We start from the raw sequence: 20,747 nt of genomic DNA, 5'->3' as shown, positions 1-20,747 counted from the left end.
GATCCATCAGTTATAAATTGGCACAGGATGGCGAATTAAAGCTCAGATTTGCCTAATTCTGAGATCTCTGTTCTTTCTACTTACCATGCTGCTTCTCAAGATATTTTATTTAGTTCAAATGATTTTCTTGCTTTATGGGCGTTAACTAATTTGACACATTTATCTGAACCTTGGGTTGTTAATAGAGTTGCCAGATTTTTTTTTTAAAGATTTTATTTGTGGGCGCCTGGGTGGCTCAGTTGGTTAAGCGACTGCCTTCCGCTCGGGTTATGATCCTGGAGTCCCGGGATCAAGTCCCACGTCGGGCTCCCTGCTCATCAGGGAGTCTCCCTGTCTCTCTGACCCTCCCCCCTCTCATGCTCTCTCTCTCTATCTCATTCTCTCTCTCAAATAAATAAATAAAATCTTTAAAAAAAGAAAAGAAATGTGTTGGGCGCCTGGGTGGCTCAGTTGGTTAAGCCACTGCCTTCGGCTCAGGTCATGATCCTGGAGTCCCGGGATCGAGTCCCACATCGGACTCCCTGCTCGGCAGGGAGTCTGCTTCTCCCTCTGACCCTCCCCCCTCTCATGTGCTTTCTCTCTCTCATTCTCTCTCTCTCAAATAAATAAATAAAATCTTTATAAAAAAAGATTTTATTTATTTATTTTAGAGAGTGCTCGAGCAGGGGGAGGGGCAGAGGGAGAGAGAGAAAATCCCAAGCCGAATCCCCGCTGAGCGCAGATCCTGACTCAGGGCTTGATCTTTCAGGACCCTGAGATCATGACCTGAGCCAAAACCAAGAGTCCGATGCTTCACCGACTTTTCCATCCAGGAGCCCCTTGAGTTGTCAGATTTTACTTTATAAAAAAAAAAATGTAAGTTAAGTTTACATTTCCAGTAAACGATAATTTTTTTAGTGTGTGTTCCAAATATCATATGGATCACACAGTAAACATTTATTCATTATTTATCTGGAATTCAAATTTAACTTGGCATCCTGTATTTTATCTGGCAATCTTAATTAAGAAAACACTGGCATTAAGAGTTAAATGTTTACACAGCACTTTAGAATTATCTTTTTAAGCGATCTCTCAAATTGGTGTATTGAGGTTCTTTTTCAGGGGGAGAGTGCTGATCGTTGCGGCTCTCACTGGACTGCATTCCTTAGGAGCATATACATCAAGTAGCACCTAGAGATGTAGGTGATCATCAGACATGTCCCCACCCTCCTGTTTTGGTTACTTTTGTCTGTCTGTCCAGTCTGGGTGCTTCAGAGCTCACCGATGTGCCAGTTATACAAATAATTGCTACTGCTTATGAGACTTTACTGTTTCAGGCACTGTTCTCTTCACGTATTAAATCCATTACTGCTCTCAGCCACTTTATGACAAAAGTCCTATTATTACCCTTATGTCACAGATGAGAAAACTGAGGCAGAAGAGAGTCCACGTAATGTGTTGGTGGCAGGGCTGGGCTTGAACCCAAGCTCTGGACTCGGACTTGTAACCACTATTTAGTATTGTTTCTGGAAGGTAATACTTCTGAAACCACAGGCAGAGCTTCTAGGAAGAAGGTCTTCTAAGTGTTTCCGTGTTAGATGTCATCCACTTTAGTATGATTAATCATATAAAACATTTTATGAACTATCTTGCAAAAGTAGACACCTCACCACACTGTTTCCCATCCTTTTTTCCTTCTGGTCTATCCTTATTGAAATGGATGTTCCTGTCCTTAAATACTACTTGAGTACATGAGATGGTGAGTGGTTTTCCTCATTGCTGCATATTTTACAATTAGCAAGTCATTTAGAAGCAGTATTTTCCAGCTTTTAAATGGTTTCTTTTAGAAACTGATAATTTGCCCCACATTTGCCCTGACCGTAAGGCTAAATAGCCTCATATCCTAAGAGTAACTCCTCGAAGGAAGTCACTTTTACTTTTACTTCTAATGGTTTCTTTCATATTATAGACACTTTTCATTTTTTCAGACCACTAAGCCCTGTTTGGGGAAGACGTAGTAGGCCTAAAGTGTCCTACTCGGTGTGAATTGATGCTCATGGATGGAGTCCTTAACAAGGGAGGGAAGTAACTTTAGCCCAGATTTAGAAATTATTGTGGAGGTTGATCTCACAATGGCAGGTGTTAAATATCGAGGTATGCAGGTCTTTTAAAGGGCATTTAGAAAAGCAATGTAGTAAGGGGTCACAATTGGACATTATACATACAGCTGCAGGGTGAACAAAACCCCAGCTGTCCTAACGGTAATGCAGATGGCTCCCATGGTGTGGGATAGAATTTCCAGTGAGGGCATCTTACACGGGTTCAAAAAGTGCTGTATCTCAAACAGCTTCGTGGACGTGAAGCTGATATGCTTTGAAAACTATTAGATGACACTGAATCACCTGGGAAAAAGGTGAGGTGATTCTGGAAACCTGAGTTCAGAAGCATTTATAGGATTCAGCAGGCTTCTAGGTTTCCAAAGACTCACAGGTCTTTGGAAAACCTCAGCTTCATCTTTGAGTCTCTCTCTCGTCTCTCGGGAGCTTCAGTCAGTTAGCATCTTCTCTTCATTTTGCCTCCTTGGTGTCATAAACGTTTTCCAGCAGAATTTTTGCAGTGGCCTCATTTCCTGTTTTCTACTTTACCATCTTCGTCTATCCTTTACACTCACAGCACACTCATTTTTGAAAGCACAGATCAAAAGACCTTAACTTCCTTCCTCCTAGATTTTCAGCAAGAACCAAAAACAGTTTAGAAGATTTTCGGTGATCTGACCCCCACTTCTGTTTTTATTGCTCTCTGTACTCCCAGCGTGTAAGCTGCCACGCAGCCATACCCACCTGCCTTCTCCCTGAAACTGACACAGACCTTTGTGGTTTTGTGTGTTTTCCACATGCTCTTCCTTCTGTTTGGGAACTACCACCTTTTTCCTCTATCCAGATGATGACTATTCTAAGAATCTCTCTTCTGTCCTCCTGGTAGGAATCCACCACTTCTATATTCCCACGGCATTTCGCTCATATTTCCACTGTGGAATCTGTTTTCATTGATTAGCTTTATTGCTTTGCCTTATTAGAGGCTTGGTTTGTGTTTGAATGAATAAACTGGAACAAGACGTTGGTGAAAACTCTTTCACAGTTTATCAGGGCAGGGGGAAACAAGCTTGACTTATAATGGAAATGTTGGAATTAAAATTAATCAGCAGTGGATTTGAGTTATGATAATACCAGTTAAGATGGTGCGTGATACCTTAAGTGTAAGAGTGGCTATTGCAGTCAACTATGGAAGGATTTGACAAGTGATGGAAGAAACCTGTTGATCATATGTTGATAGACAATAACTTCATTACTAAAATAAAGAAGCTTTCTTATTTTATAAACCTTTATATTTGTTTCTTAATTTGAGACTATTATGTTAAAACAGAAGTAACCTGAAGCTTAAGTTATAGTTTTTACATGTTTATTATCTGGATATAATTATTTTTGATTCAAAATTTACTATGCTCTCTTAACATTCAGTACCTATTTAACTTTGAGTAGAATAAATGTAATCATTAAAAAAATCATTATTGTAGCAGTTAAAATCACAACAGTGTAGCAATGATTTGAGGGGATGTGTGTTTTATTTATTTATTTTTTATTTATTTTTATTTATTTATTTTTTAAAGATTTTATTTATTTATTTGAGAGAGAGAGTGAGAGAGAGAAAGAGCACAAGAGGGGGGAGCGGGAGAGGGAGAAGCAGACTCCCGCTGAGCAGGGAGTCCGATGCGGGACTCGATCCCGGGACTCTAGGATCATGACCTGAGCCGAAGGCAGTCGCTTAACCAACTGAGCCACCCAGGCGCCCCCGAGAGGATGTGTGTTTTAAATTATCTTAGGGCTGACAGAGCTTTTTTAAATATAAAATAGAACCTTAAGAGATAATGACCAAAGATTATTAGGTTAGCATCAGAACAGACAATGAATGCATTAGAGCTAATTGTGTATGTGTGCAATGTCTTTTCCTTTTGGTTTCATTTCCAGTTGGAGTAATAAATTCGTATTTATATTTCATATACCTTTTTTCCCCTATCCTTTTGGCCGTGCATTTCATTCATCTATCACATACTTACTGAATTCTTGATGGTGTAGGCTTCATACTAGGTGCTGGCTTCATGAGAATTCAATGCTTTGAAGTTCGGGTTATAGGTTCTCAAATTTGTAGGAATTGGGGCAGAAATACCTGGAGGTCCTCAGGCCCTTTGTATAAACATTTAAAAGTTATAGATCAAACTGATACATTGCTAAATAAGGATAGGTCTTTTCATCCTGCCTTGAGAAATAGCACCATTATCAGGAAGGCCATGTGTGGGTTGAGATCGATCAGGCTCCAGTTCTCTACTGGAATGTGTTGGTGCATGTGGGAAGAGCCAGCCTATAGTAGCCCAGCCCTGTCTCCCAGAAATGGCCCTGTCCTAAACCAGGCCCTCCTTTGCAGACACCCCAGCACTCTTCCCACACCCCTGCAAACTGCATTCCCCCTGCCCATTGCTCAGGCTAGGGAGGTTACCACCTGCAGGTCGACTTCCCTATAGAAAAACCTATAGAAGGCCCTTGGTGGGCTCTAGAAACTGGCTTGAGGCTGTTTGAACACAGATTTCTGGGCCCTGGTACTCAGAAGGGCAGGTCAGGGCAAGTCAGGGCAGGCTCTGGGTGGGCAGGTTCTTTGCTTTGGGAATTTATTGTGTGAAAAGAATGTGGTCAGAGGACGAATAGGAAGATCCCTCAAGTGACCAGGGCTCAGGAAGGGATCCCCTTGCCCAAGTGCGAAATTGGTGCTGTGTATGCTCTTGAACCAAATAAAACTGAGTGTTCCTTGAGAGGATCAGAGTGCCACAAAGTCTTTAGATTTTGAAACAAGATCAAGAGTCAAATTTTAAAAAATAGTGTTTTGTCAGTGAACAATTACGAGGTGCTTAATTGTTCACAAGCATTTAAAATAAGCATTGGGTTGTCAACTTTATTAGGCTTTATATTTTAAAACTTAAAATTTTTTATGATAAAATAGTGATAGCAAACTTGGAGTTATGCCTGCTTTAAAGAACTTCTAATTATGTATTCTTTGTTTTAGATCTTTCCCCACTTACTTAAAAATGGTGACTAGCTGTTTTATGGGTTGAAGTGTTGTTAGAGGGGAAAAAGAGTAAATGGAAAGGTATTCTTCGTGCTATTCTAGCCCTGGTTCAATTTCCAAGTGTATTCAAGGGAAAGAAAAAGGCTGTGAATTGACCACTTAAGTAAATCAGTTTGCAACTCAATGTCCTAGGATTATTAAATCCAGAGGTAGGAATATAATTTTATGTCACAAAAAATCATCCCATACAACTTTTCATAAAATACTGTCTTTCTGATTGGTCTTATGTTAATATACAATTGTAGTTTTACAGTAATTGAGGAAAAGAAAGAGCCAATTCAGTGTAAAAGGGAATACTTGATTATTGTATAAGAGCAATAAAAGCTAATTTACTGTTATATTACTCAATATTGAAAGCTGCAAGAGGCTATCTTTTAGTTCATTCTTCATTAATTGTGTTATATTTTAGTGATATTAGTATCTATTATAGATGAGTTTTATGGAAGGCTTTTAAGTTGACATCTCAGCATGTATTTTGGCTCACGTAAATATCTTTGACATATTTTCTGCATGATTGTTGAAGGGCAAATGAAGTGTTGAAGGCAACATGGATTAATCAGTCACTGTGATTTCTTTATGAAAACTCCTATGATAAACTATTCTTTGAAAGGGTCTTAGCTAATAACAAATTATAACTGATGAAAACAAGTAATTGTACTTAAAAAAGAAAAAAAAAACCCTGTTACTTATTCAGCTTCATAAAGACAGTTTCTTCTAAATTTGCTTTCTATGCTAGATTACTAGAGTTTTATTATTAAATTAATTTTGGAGTCATTCCATTGTTAATAGCTCTTTTCTTTTATTGAGTTAATAGCCAAATAATTAGGGCTTAGTTTTGACCTTTGTTAAAATTTAGGTAAAACACCTATGTGTGATGTCTTAAAGACAATAATTTGCACAGAGCCATTTCAGGAATTTACATGGTCCTCACTGCACATGTATAATAAGAGCATGATGCAGAAGGAGAGGTCACTTCCAAACATTTGATTTTAGCTCAGTCTTGCAATATGGAGGTAGATACATGTTAAATTAAATATTATAATGGTCCTTGGTAAAATAAATTCTCCCCACAGTGCAATCTTTGTTTTTCGGATGGTAATAACACTGATTTTTTCTAGGGCTAAATTAGTTTGCTAGGGTTGCCATCCCAAAGTACTACAGACTGGGTGGCTTAAGCAACAGAAATTTATTTCCTTACAGTTATGGAAGCTGCAAGTCCAAAATCAAGGTGTCAGCAGTGTTGGTTTCTTCTGAAGGCCTCTCATCTTGGCTTGCAGATAGCCCCCTGTCTTCGCATGGTCTTCCCTCTGTGTATGTCTGTGTCCTAATTGCTTTTTCTTGTAAGGACATATTGGATTAGGGCCCACCTTCATGACCTTATTATACCTTAATCACCTCTTGAAAGACCCTGTCTCCAGATACAGTTGCATTCTGAGGTATTGAGGTTTAGGATTTCAACATAGGAATTTTGAGGGGACACAATTCAGCCCTTAATAGGGGCATAGAATGAATTCTTTGCAAACCAAAGTTTTGGATTACCAATATGTTTAAGATGTGGAACAGTTTATTTAAATGTTTTAAATAAATGTGCCCTTTTCAAAATTTAGTTGTTAGAAATATCTTTTATTTCCTCTTTCACCTGTTTTGATTGTAGAGATGGGGAAGGGTCCATTAAAGACTGATGAAGGTGATAATAATAATAGCAACTAACATTTATCAAATCCTGTGTTATATCCTGGACTCTGGTCTGAGCACCTGATGTTTTTTTGTCTTGGATGTTGGCATGGTCAGCATTAGCAGCGAGTTGGAGCATGCTAGGCGTAGGTTGGCTTTTCTTTGCTTGTCCTTGGGAATCCAGATGTGGATCTTGGCTTTGCGGTCTGGGGCAGGAGTCCCAAGTTTGTACCTTTGCCAAGCAAGATGGGATTCTTTGCAAACCACTATTTCATGAGCTATCTTTGAATTTTCTATATAGATAGGCTTTTTATTTAAACATGGAAAAGTTAAACTATCCATGTAGTATTCTTTGGTGACTTTAAAAATAACTTAAAGGTGTCCCAGATCAAGAAAGTCCTCGTAAAGAATATTTTACACTGAATTCCTCTTTGGCTTCTGGCTTCATACCTGTCGCTTTGTACATGCTCACTAAATAACTATGGAATGAATGAATAGATTTTAGTTAAAGCAAAAGGGAGAAATACAGAGTGTCAGTGCCCTTTTCAGAAGCTCATATTTACATTGTCAAAACAGTTGCATTGTCTTCTCTGCCCTAGCACATTTTATTATCTTCCAGCTTATACAGTATATTTCAGATATTAATTATAAACAAAAGAACTAACCAGTTGACCCCTTAATAGTTTAGTCTCCCCACATGTTTGAGGTTTGGAAAAAATAGAGCAGTAGTTTAGCCTGGATGTATAGAAACTCCTATCTCTCTATAAGATTTCATGGATAAGAGGTTGTTCTTTGGAAGGTCCATGTGGCCAATAGATAGCTGGGTATGATTTTGCCTCAGCAGCTCATCATGTTGCTTTAATGCTCTGCCAGATAGGGCTATGCTTGGACCTATGGGTCTTGTTAAAAATGTTTCTTTATAGGGATGGGGCACCTGGGTGGCTCAGTCAGTTAAGCGTCTGCCTTCAGCTCAGGTCATGATCCCAGGGTCCTGGATTCGAGTCCCGTGTCAGGCTCCCTGTTCAGCGGGGCGTCTGCTTCTCCCTCTGCCTGCCACTCCCCCTGCTTGTGCTCTCTTTCTCTCTCTCTGTCAAATAAATAGAATCTTATAAAAAGATGTTTCTTTAGAGTGAAATTGCAAATATCTTTAGATAAAACTTCCAGGATATTTGAGAAAAGTCTGAGAACTAAGTCCTCAGTATCTACAATTTTCTTTTGAAAAAGACTTGACATACATGTATACACTTGTGTTGTTTGATTAGTGTCAATTTGTGCTTCCAAAAAATGGAATAATTTACAGCCTTTGGAAACTAATGCCCGTTCTTGGCAGAATTCTACTTCTCTGTATTCATAATAGTGCTATTAATTACCTTACTGCTTTGCTGCTGACTTTTAGATATAGTTTATACTTTTCTTTTTCTTAATTTAACTTACTAAAATGGGTAGGGAGTTTCAGATGTGGTATGAAGGGATACAGTTTTCATTACATTATGAGTAGTACTGCCAGCTTGTTAACGCTGTTCAGATTTTTAGAATTAAAGCAAATTCCTTAAATTAGAGATAAATTATAAATAATTGAATTCAATACTATAATTACTAAGCATAAATAAATGCTTTTGGGCCTCAGGTCATTTTTTCTCATTTTTTCCCTCATTTCTATCTGAATTTGTGCAGTTTTCAGAGTGTTTTGTCATTAGTGACTTTTTGAGTTTCGTATCCATTGAAATGGAATTTCACCACTTGAAACATTTCTGAAATTTTTAAATGTGTCTTAATATGAATGAAACATCTAAGGGTATCCAAAGGTGATGCAATGGAATGTGACTGAGTTGAAATCAGACATATGAATCAGACCTTTGTTGTATATTTGTGTCTTGATTTAGGTTGGTTGAAGACTTTTGATGACTACTTTAGAGAGATGACTCAGTATATTTTTAATAACATGGTCATCAAGCTGAAAGAAGACTCACGGAGAAAATTTATGTGGTCTGAGATTTCTTACCTTTCAAAGTGGTGGGATACTATAGATAAGCTGAAGAAGGATGCTGTTAAAAGGTTTGTTTTAAAAGTGTTTTTTTGTTTGTTTTTTTGTTTTTGCAATTTGGTAATATTAAACATTAATTATACAGTGAAACAAGACTTGAATTTTTAGAAGGTAAAAATTCTTAGCCTTATATCTGAAACTAAAATATTTCTTCACATCCTTTTTTCCCTGATTCTAGTTCATCTCTGAAAAAGTGACTTGAAACTTTTCTGTTGAAGTCCTTATGTTCCAACTTTGTCCCGGAGATTGAATTATTAGGTCAAAGGGGCTTAATATTTTAAATGGTTTTTGAAGCATATAATCAAAGTGACCCTTGGAAAGATTGTTTCAGAGTATTCTTCTATCTTTCATATAGAATTGTACCAATGTCTCTGCCTAGTTGGCCACCAGTATAATTTTTTTCTAAAACTTTGACCGATTCGATGGTTGAAATATTTTAATTTGGATTTTTGATTACTGATAATGTTGCATATTTTCTCAGTGTGGTATGATGAGAGAATCTGTTCCCTATGTGTCCCTCCCTTCTGCTCCCAAGAGTTTAAGGATTATCATAGCATGAATTGCTTTCTTTTATTTATTTAATATCACACATATAGCACTTCCTGTTTTAATGCCTGTTCTGAGCACTTCACAAATGATAACTGATAATCCTCGCAGCAGTCCTGTGAAGTAGGTACAATGACTGTCCTCGTTTTACAGATAAAGACACCGGTTGTCCGGGGTCACCCAGCTGGGACGCGCCTCGCTGGCGTGCCATCCGGGGCCGCCTGTCCAGCCCCACAGGCTCTTCCCTCCCATGCTGTGCTCTGCTGCTGCCCTGAGATGTAAATTGTCTGGTTTTTTTCCTACTTATTTGAAGTGCCATCTTTGTTGTATTTAAATATGCATTGATTTCTGGGTTTTCTGACCTCTTTCATGGACTTTTCTGCTTGACTCTGATTGTCGTGGCTTTAAGATCTGTTTCATTAATGGGCAATTTAAATCTCCCTTTGTCTTTCTTTGCTGAAAAATTCTTTTAATGAGTGACCACTTAATTTTCCCAAGGAGCTTTAGAATTAATTTGTTAAATTCTTTCTACCGTATCAAAAAAGAAAAGGATTTTGATGGAAATTGACACAAACTAATTTAAAGATAATTTGGAGGGATTTGGTTTTCCATCATTATCCATCAGACCTTTTTTTTTCTTTTTCTTGATAGGGCACAGCATTCAAAAACTTTGTTAGTGATACACACACACACGCACGCACACACACAGAAGAGATGGGAACCTAATAAAGATGCTGGTAGAGATTTATGTATGTTAGGTGGTTAGAAATAACATAAATGCTACAATAAAAGACCTGAAGTTTATACTTGTAGACGTGGATGTCAGAAAGTGTACAGACTTTGAGTTAGTGCAAAATGGTAGAAAGTGGGTTATCTGAAATCTGACAGGAAGTTTTTTGGCATATGTGGATGATTGTGAACACAGACAGTGAATTGAAGTAACTGGTAGACCTTGGAGGGTGTGTGTGTGTGTGTCTTGTGTATCCCTATGTGGCTGGGTTCAACTGGGTGCAGTTTTCTGCCTTCTTCACTTCTGTTTCTCAGGGACAAAATTTCACTTAAGCAATACAAAATTTGCTCCCTGATATAATCATTCACTTTGGAATAAATTTTTTTGAAACAAGCATTTATAGCAGAAATGACTATACCTATTTTTTTTGCCACTGTTCCCCTGTCAGCTCCCTTTTATTTTTAGGGATTTTATTACTTTTTAAATTTAGTACATAAGGGTTTGTGCCCGATCTTTGCTTACTAGCTCATTCGGTCATGCATTCTGCAACTGCCCCAATGGATATCTCCAATGGGGCAAGAGCGACGAGGTTTGGACACTCGTGAGCTGAGTATTTCTTTTTCTTGATCATAAATTCTAACTCTCACCACTGACAAATAATTATCTTTTCTCCTTTTAATAACTAAAATTACTATAACTACCACTCACTTGTAGTTTGTTTGGATTTGCCTGATCTCTGTGCCCTTTTTACATTAGAGGGAATTCATTTAGAATAGTAGTTCAAATGGTTAGGCCCTGGAATGAGGCTACCTGGGTTCAAATTCTGGCAACTCCCATCTATTGTGTGAACTTTGGGCAAATTATCTAACCTCTCTGTGTCTCATTTTCTTTGTCTAGTGAGGATAATATTGGGACCTATTTTATTTGGTTTTTATGAAGATTGAATGAATACAAATAAATGCTTAGCCCAATGCCTGGCATATTTTAAGTCCTTAATAAATATTAAAAGCTCTTGTTATTTTAGTTTTTGTCACTTTGAATCTTTCTCTTGGACACTCAGTGTAGAACTTTAGTTCCGAAGTCATCCTTTTTTTTTTTTCTTTTAATAAAAGAATTTAACTGTAAAATATATGCTTTCTTTCTTAAAAAAGCTTTTTAATGTATTGCTTCAGTGAAGATAACCTTCCCCTCCACTTCCCCGCTCAGACATTTTTAGGATTTTTAAAATTTTATCCATGAAATTCTAAATTTTGACCGTGTATCTAGGTATAACTTATTATTAAACTTTCCATCTGTCAATTCAAACATATCTTCGGCTTATGTGTTCTGCCCTTACTATATACTGTTTTTATTTTCTCTGGGGATTAAATTTTCTAGTTATTGAGTCTCACTTTTCCACATGCATTTTTGATTTCTTTGTTATATTTACTGTGTTTGGGAGATTTTTCTTAAGGGTTTTAAAGATTTTCTTAAAGATTTTTCTTAAGGGTTCTTTTTTTCCCCCACTTCAGATTCAGTTCTTTGAGGGTATGAAACATGTTCTTTTCTGGCTTTGGTTTTAACTGTTTTTGTTTGCTTGTTTGTTTTTTACCCCTCAGTTCTGCATTCTTTATATGGTACCCTGTAAGTCCAAGTATTTTTGTCTTTTTTATTCATCCTTGAACAATAACAGATGTATATACACCTAGAATTTGTCCCAAAACAGAGAGTGTAACTGGCCTCAATTCCTTCCTGTTCTAACTAAATACTTTGTTTCCTTGCTGTGGGTGTTAGTTCATATTGACTGGCCAGCGTCCATTCCCCCTGGTTTCCTTTTGGGAAATGGCCTCTCACACATGTCAGATCCTCCATCTTCCTGCCTCAGGTCAGACAAGCCAGCTATGACCTGAGCTCGGCTAATCAGTGTATTACTGCCCAGCATTCTGAGTCGTTAGAAAGTGAAACGAGGGTGGACAAAAGGAAGCAAGGGAGGCAGACGTAGAGGGAAGGTTGCAGGTCATCCCTCACAGCCCTGGTGCGTTCATAATACTCTTCCTGTCCTGGGACATGGTCCCTGTGATCCCTGTAGCATGTCCTCTCGTTTTCTTCCAGCCCTTCGTTAAGCTTGGACTTGTAGTCCTCAGTTTTGTGTGTCCAGGAGAGTCTCCCAGTGCATTTCCTCTCTGGAGTCGGCGGGTGTTGTTGGCAAACAAGAAAGCTAGCTGATCTATTCCCCCTCAGATCCTTTGTTGGAGAGCTGGATTCTGAAAGATTGCATGAGCATCAGGGACCCAGCAGCTGGAGAATATGTCCCTGTCATGAAAAGGAATGGCCGAGGGGAAGAGAGTAGCTGGGGCTGTGGGAAGATGGGGAGATTTATGAAGTGTTTGTTCTCTGCTGGGTGAAGCTGTGGAGGCCAGGATTAGCTTTCTCCATTCAGCTTTCTCTTTTGTGACGTGTAAGCCAAGTAAGAGCTTTGGCCTGTCTGAAGGTCCTGCTTCACAAGAGTATAGGAGACTAGAGTCCAGCTACCTCCGAAGGAAAGTGGGCTTGCTGCCTGCTGCTTTTCGTAAGGTGAGGCCATGCTTGTTTCCTCCCAGGATGGCTGCATTAGGGAGCTACCCTCTGCAGCAGTAAGGACCTTGGGGTTGAGAGGCTTCTCTGTAGGATGAGCTCTCAAAGAGCCCTCAGGTTGAAGTATGGAGATAGTGATTAGTGTCTGTCCCAAGATACAGCTTTGCTTCAGTCCTTGGCCCTCCAAATTAGGGGCTGTTGCCCAAATCTCTCAGAGTCCTTTCTCTTTATGATTTGAGACTCCATGTTGATTTTTCTTGTAGGATGATGGCAAGTTAATACTTGAATTATTTTAGTTTCATCTATGTAGTATCTGTCAGAACCACCGCCAATTTTATAGCATGAGGATAGTCCCCTTCTCCTTATTCTAGCTGGGTGCATATCTCTCTCTCTTTTTCTGCTCTGTTGGCCATTTTACTTACGTTGAGCTGTATGAAATTGCCGGTATTTCACCATTTTTGATGTACAAAAATAGCAATTTCATGGGATTCAACCTAAGATTAAGGATAGAAAATGGTAAGATGTGGTAAGGAGTGGGAATACAAATGAGAATCTAATGCTCAATTCATTGTCTTAAACTTCTTTTGACAGATGCTATTTTGGCAGTGGGAAATATTCTGGAATATAGGCCTGATCTTGATGATACCATTTTGCTTGAAGAAAATATTGTTTTTGTTTGTTTGTTCTTTTTGTTTTGTTTTGTTTTAAGATTTTATATTTATTTGAGGGAGAGATAGAGCACAAATGGAGGGGCAGAGGGAGAGGGACAAGCAGACCCCTCTGCTGAGTGGGGAGCCTGACAAGCTCAATCCCAGAACCCTGAGATCATGACCTGAACCAAAGTCAGACGCTTAACTGATTGAGCCACCTAGGAGTCCCAAAGAAAACATTGTTTTTTATAGCAAAGTTAAGGCAAATGAGTTTTGTTTCTGGTCAAGCTTTGTCAGAGTTTTCTCCCTTCTTGGCATCATCATACACTTTTATTCACTTATTACATTTATCTGTGGAATTAGGGTCATAGCATTTTTTCCCCTACTTACTTAAATATAACATTCTTAGTATTTCTTGCCTAAATGTATGTTTTGGGGAAAAATTAATAGATGTACAGGTGTGCTTTCAGTATTTAAAATTCTGAGCTTGTACTAAGTGGTGTTAACTGATAGAATTTTTTTGACTGCTAGTATAATGCTTATGCAGTGGCTTATTTTTTCCTTTTTGAAGATGAGTCTATGGATTCTATGTCTGTACCTAAATTTGCAAGCTATCTATTGCAGAACAGAACCTGTTAATTCCAGCAGAGTTCCATGTAAGCTTTTATTGTCCCTGAAGAATACCAATTGATTGTGGGAACTTAACAGAAACATAACTCAAATGATCCCCATAATCTATTCTAGCAGTGACTTGTTTGATTCTCACCCCCTGTGGCAGCAGTCTTCAGCTCTATAAGCTTTTAAAAATGAGAATCTAGTTAACTAAAGGGAGATCCATGCAAACAACATCTAGCCTTTTGTGTGTGTGTGTGTGTGTGTGTGTGTGTGATTCAAAGTAATTTAATCAATTATAGTCATGGTGCCTACTTGTAACACATATCCAGTGGATTTAAAAGAAACTTCCTCCCATTAAATAATCAACACATTTTCTGTCTAGGCTTGTTTTATTTTTGAAAATGACTAGGATGTTAACATTCTTTTTACTTTTTAGGCTTCATATTTGAATATTCTTCAGCTAAATGCAGTTAAATACTGCATGATGTTTATAATACATCAAAATGTGAATCCTTATTCAGAATCAAGCAGCTGAAACATTAACCTTAGCATTTCTTTTGACTAGCACCCAGCATATTACATACTTATTTTTTTCTCTCTGGGCACTGAGACACTGAAACAGTTTTTACGGTGCATGTGCTCTTGCTGTTGAGACTGGTGTTCAGTGAAGAAGCTTAATGAGTTGTTGGAACCTAGAACAGTTTGTGTTCACCGAAGTCTTGACCAGCTTCTGTGTGGACATTTTGGTATGAAATAAGGCTTCATATGTGTGTGGGGAGGAAAGGTATCATCAGTGAATGGTTATTGAAGTGATGGTTAATGAAAATATTTTATCTTCAACACATTGCTGGGTTTCATTGCTTTGCCAAGAATGCACAATCTTTTTTTTTTTTTTTTTTTAAGATTATTTGTTTGAGAGAGAGTGCATGCATGAGAGAGAGAGCACTAGCTGGAAGGGGGAAGGGGCAGAAGGAGAGGGAGAAGCAGGCTCCCCGTTGAGCAGGGAGCCCAATGTGGGACTTGATCCCAGGACCCCAGGATCATGACTGAGCTGAAGGCAGATGTTTAACAGACTGAGCCACTCAGGTGCCCCAAGAATGGAAAATTTCTAATCTGTCATTCTCTTACATCTTTTTTCCTAGGTTTATATTTAAGTGAACCTTGTACCCTATTTTCTTAACTATCTGTTTGCTTATTGAAATCAGAGAAATGGGGGCACCTGGGTGGCTCAGTTGGTTAAGCGGCTGCCTTCGGCTCAGGTCATGATCCTGGGGTCCTGGGATCGAGCCCCACATCCGGCTCCCTGCTCAGTGGAGAGCCTGCTTCTCCCTCTCCCTCTGCCTGCCAGCCGCTCCCCCTGCTTGTGCTCTCTCACTATCTCTCTGTCAAATAAATAAATAAAATCTTAAAAAAAAAAAAGAAATCAGAGAAATGGTTGAGATCACTTTCTTAAATAATACAAATCCAAACTTATTGATGTGCATTTCAGGTTTCACTATAAAAATGTACTTTTAAAGTTCTCATACAGGTTAATTTATCATACATTTTATACAGGTCAAATTTTACGGTACTTGACTGAAGGCTGCTGTGAAATTTGCAGAGCAATAAGAAGTTACAGTGTGTCTTGTGATGTTCAGAGCAAATTGCAGATTTGGACTGAGTTTAGAGGCTAAAGATACATAGCATTTAATCAAAGGAGTCAAAGCAATTCGCCGGTGTCTAAAATAATCTTAGTTCTCATAGTTGAAGCAGCAGCATATGTGTATTTGAAGAAGTACGTATTTCACCCCACTTCCTCCACTCCCAGTTTATTTCCAATGAGGCAGCTTTGTGCAGCTTCCACCCCTCAGCCACTCCGGCTGCTGGCTTCTGTCTACCTCACGGATACTGGCACAAGCCACGAGGGGCTTCTCAGCTGCTCCATCCACTGGATGTTGGCGCCGTCCCCCTGAAGGCTTTCTTTGCAGCGTCAACACTGACCACTTCACTGTCCTTGAAATTCTTTCTTTCTTGTCTTCTCTGACCCAGAGCTGTTTGTCTCCTGTTTCTCTTCCTGCCTTGCTGAGCATGCCTTTTTCATCCCCTCAGTTTCCTCCTCTGCTCACTTCCTCCATGTCCCTTTCTCGCCTGTGGGGTCGTACCCCTTGCTTCTCCTCTTCATCCTGCAGGCTCATCCACACTGTTATTTTAATTACTAGGTGTTTGGGCTGCTTCCAGATCTAGAGTGCCAACCTCAACTTCTTTTTTCCCTATTTAATGACAATAGTAACAGCTAACACTTCCTGAGTGCTTAACGTATACCAGGCATGTTGTAAGCACTTACATGTATTTATCCAGTCAGTCCTATAGCTTTCTTAGGAGTTAAGATGAGTTGAGTTTCCTTATGAGGAAACTGAGGCAGGGGTGTAAAGGAACGCACCTAAGATTCTCCAGCTAGTGAATAGGTCATGAAGACCAGAGCCAGGCAGCCTGGCCCCAGAATCAGTGCTGTTAAGTATTGTGTGCTCTGCCTTTTCCATCTGCCATTCAGGCCAAATCCAGTCAGTCCCCTAAGCCTTGTCACTTACTCCTCTTTAGTATTTCTGTGCTCTGGACCCCAGTTCCAGGCCCATTACTCTGTGTTTCCTGCTATTATGAAAACCTCCAGCTGGTCTTCCTGTGTCTAGCTCTGTCTCTTCCAGGTGTCCTCCATTTCTCCCACAGAGTTAGGTTTCTAATGTATCATTCTGTCCATGTCACTTCTTGACTTTAAAACACTTCAGTGATGCTTCAGTGTCAAAAGGTACAGACCCATCTCTTGTCTGGCACACAGTGGCTCTTGCTCTGATTCCTCCCTACTTGTCCATCCTTCCCTCTGATCACTTCCTGCCTCACAGTCTATTCTTAGCCCTGCTGAGCTGTGTGGGTGTCCTCAGACACATGTTATTTCTTGTTTAGGAATTTGCCCACGAGTTGAGCTTAGAATTTTTTTTTTCCTTTTGTGCAATGGATAATCTCAGTCTTACTCATTTTTCAAGACTCAGCTGAAATATTACCTTATTTCTGAAGCCTTCCCTTATTTACTCCATCATTCATTCAACAAATACTGTGCTAGACTCCGGGGATACAGGAGATGAGGAAGACAGACCTGATAGTAGCAAAAGAAACAGTCAACAAAACCAAAAGACAACCAACAGAATGGGAAAAGATATTTGCAAATGACATATCAGATAAAGGGCTAGTATCCAAAATGTATAAAGAACTTATCAAACTCAACACCCAAAGAACAAATGATCCAGTCAAGAAATGGGCAGAAGACATGAACAGACATTTTTCCAAAGAAGATATCCAGATGGCCAACAGACACATGAAAAAATGCTCAACATTGCTTGGCAGCAGGGAAATCCAAATCAAAATCTCAATGAGATACCACCTCACACCAGTCAGAATGGCTAAAATTAACAAGTCAGGAAATGACAGATGTTGGCGGGGATGCGGAGAAAGGGGAACCCTCCTACACTGTTGGTGGGAAGGCAAGCTGGTGCAGCCACTCTGGAAAACAGTATGGAGGTTCCTCAAAAAGTTGAAAATAGAGCTGCCTTATGACCCAGCAATTGCACTGTTGGGTATTTACCCCAAAGATACAAATGTAGGGATCCAAAGGGGTACGTGCACCCCAGTGATTATAGCAGCAGTGTCCACAATAGCCAAACTGTGGCAAGAGCCAAGATGCCCATCGACAGATGAATGGATAAAGAAGTGGTGTATATATATACAATGGAATATTATGCAGCCATCAAAAGGAATGAGATCTTGCCATTTGCAATGACGTGGATGGAACTGGAGGGTATTATGCTAAGCGAAATAAGTCAATCAGAGAAAGATAATTATATGATCTCACTGATATGAGGAATTCTCAATCTCAGGAAACAAACTGAGGGTTGCTGGAGTAGTGGGGGGTGGGAGGGATGGAGTGGCTGGGTGATAGACATTGGGGATGTATGTGCTATGGTGAGTGCTGTGAATTGTGTAAGACTGTTGAATCACAGAGCTGTACCTCCAACAAATAATACATTGTATGTTTAAAAAAAAAAAAGCAGGAAGGGAAAAATGAAGGGGGGAAACCGTAGGGGGAGATGAACCATGAGAGACTATGGACTCTGAGAAACAAACTGAGGGTTCTAGAGGGGAGGGGGGTGGGGGGATGTGTTAGCCTGGTGATGGGTATTAAAGAGGGCACGTACTAAATGGAGCACCGGGTGTTACAGGCAAACAATGAATCATGGAACTCTACATCAAAAACTAATGATGTAATTTTGGTGATTAACATAACATAATAAAATAAAAAATAAAAATAAATAAAATAATAAAATAAGGGGAAAAAACTTAGTATCACAATAAAGTGTTTGCTTCTATGGAAGCAAGAAGGGTGTCTTGGGAGGCTTCCTGAAGCAGGTGGTATTCAGGCTGAAACCTGAAAGGGGTTATAATTAGCCAGTTACGTAGGGGGTGGGGAAGGAATTCCAGGTTATGAGAGCAGAATTGTGATTATGGGCCAGGGATTATTAGCAAGAGCTTGGCATGTTCAAACACCCAGAAGAAGTTTATGAGGCTTCAGCAGTGAGGAGGAAGGTGTGTGTGCTCGGGCTGGTTAATGTCTGGTCATCAAGGAGATGCAGATTATAACTACTGCAAGATTCTATCCCAAACCCTTTAGAATAGCTACAATCAAAAAGCCTGACAACACCAAGAGTTGACAAGAATGTGCAGCAACTGGAACTCTCATATTGCTAGTGGGGATATAAAATGGGACAATTGCTTTCTGAAAAGCCACCAAAGTTTTCCAAAGTAACACATACATAATGAGACCTAGGAGCCCCCTGCTAGGAATTTACCTAAGAGAAATAAAAACATGCTCACAAAAAGACTTGTTTAGACATTTTCATGGTGATTTCACACTGGAAACAGTTCAAATGTCCATCAGCAAGATAATAGATGAAAAAAGGCATATTCGTGCAGTGGAATTACTGCTCAGCAGTGAAAAAGAATGAATTACTGAAATACATGGTAAGATGGATGAATCTAATAAACGTGTTAAGCAAAAAAAGCCTGACAGAATAATAAATATTGTGTAATTTTACTTGATGAAGTCTAAGAGTAGCTAAACCTATCTATTATGATAGAAATGAAGTAAGAATGTCTTTCTCTTTTGGAGCAATTGAGGCGGGAGATAATTGGAAAGGGGCATGAAGGAACTCTCTGAGTTAATGGAAATAGTCCATATCTTGTTTTTGGTGGTGATTACAGGGGTATAAACACTTGTCAAGACTGATCAAACCAAACACACGTGTATTGTGTGTTGATATCTCAAAAGTCCTTTAAATACAGTACAGCCATAAACATGATGATAGGTCTGTTTATTAACATGGAAAGGTGTGCACTGGTATAGTATTAAGTAAAAGAAGTTGGTCAAAAACTGTGCCTACCATAACCCCTTATGCATTTATAGCAAGATAGTGAATAAATTTTTGAATTTTATTCTTTAATCTCATATATATTTTGATTCATTATGAATGAGCATTTTATTAATTTGTTTTGGAAAATGATAGAATGAAGTAATATTCACTATACAGTGAAATATTTAAAGACGATCCTCTTTTTTTTGTTTTCTTTTTTCTTTTTTTTTTTTTAAAGATTTTATTTATTTATTTGAGACAGATTTCATTCTTTTTTATGGCTAATATTCCATTATGTATATATATACATATATATATGACGGCTTTATCCATTAGTCAATGGACATTTAGGGTCTTTCCATAATTTGGCTGTTGTTGATAATAGTGCTGTAAACTTTGGGGTACATGTATCCCTTTGAATTAGTATTTTTGTATCCTTTGGGTAAATGCCTAGTGCAGTGCTGGGTTGTAGGGTAGTCCTATTTTTAACTTTTTGAGGATACTCCATACTGTTATGCAAACTGCACCAGTTTGCATAAAGAATATCCTCTTATTAAAACTTAACAGAAATGGGGGTCCTTGGGTGGCTCAGTCAGTTAAGCATCTGCCTTTGCCTCGGGTCATGATCCCAGGGTCCTGGGCCCGTGTCAGGCTTCCTGCTCAGTGGGGAGTCTGCTTCTCCCTCTCCCTCTCCCTCTTCCCCCGCTCATGCTCTCTACCCCCCTTCTCTCTCTCTCTCGCTCACATCAATAAAATCTTAAAAAAAAAAAAAGATTAATCGAGCCATCTAATATTGGAAATATTCTTAAATAACATTTCATGATTATTTTATGCTATAGCTATGTTAGTTTTCAATGTTTAGGAGAAATCGGTATAATATTTATAGTTTAGAAAAAAATTTTCATTTAATTAATGTGTTAATGTAAGTCCCAAGTGTATAAAGGGTACACAGTGAAAGGTAAGAGATGAACCACTCTTGTCTCTTTGCCATCTAGTTCTTCCCACAGAATGCAGCTGCTGTGAACTCTATTATAGATATACAGGAAAACATATGTACATATACCTGTGTGCAAATACATGTTTATTATGCAAATGATAGCATGGCACGCACATTGTGCTGATCTTTTTCTGAATGAGTCTTTTTTTATTGTAAAATATTCATAACGTAAAACTTAGCATCTTACTGATTTTATTTGTACCATTTGATTGCATTAAGTACATTCACATTGCTGTGCAGTCATAACTATCATCTGTCTCTAGAACTTTTTCATGATCTCAAACTGTAACCGTACCTGTTACACAATAACTTGCCATTCACCTTCCCCGTCCTGCCTCTGGCATCACCA

General features: G+C 38.8%; 1 long non-coding RNA gene across 1 annotated transcript in view; it reads left to right on the top strand.

Annotated features, from left to right (window-relative positions):
* The window catches only part of LOC135363081 (uncharacterized), a 35,810-nt gene that overhangs the window by 7,722 nt on the left and 7,341 nt on the right, over positions 1-20,747 (top strand). The window contains exon 3 of the long non-coding RNA XR_010408802.1: positions 8,712-8,883. This is a non-coding gene — a long non-coding RNA (uncharacterized LOC135363081). The remainder of the gene's footprint in view (positions 1-8,711; positions 8,884-20,747) is intronic.

Source organism: Mirounga angustirostris, unplaced genomic scaffold (genome assembly GCF_029215605.1).
Source record: "Mirounga angustirostris isolate CCGP_5_RB_7025 unplaced genomic scaffold, mMirAng1.0.hap1 SCAF_18, whole genome shotgun sequence".
NCBI lineage: Eukaryota > Metazoa > Chordata > Mammalia > Carnivora > Phocidae > Mirounga > Mirounga angustirostris.
The sequence above is the reverse complement of the archived record's forward strand: the minus strand, read 5'-3'. Positions and strand labels throughout refer to the sequence as shown.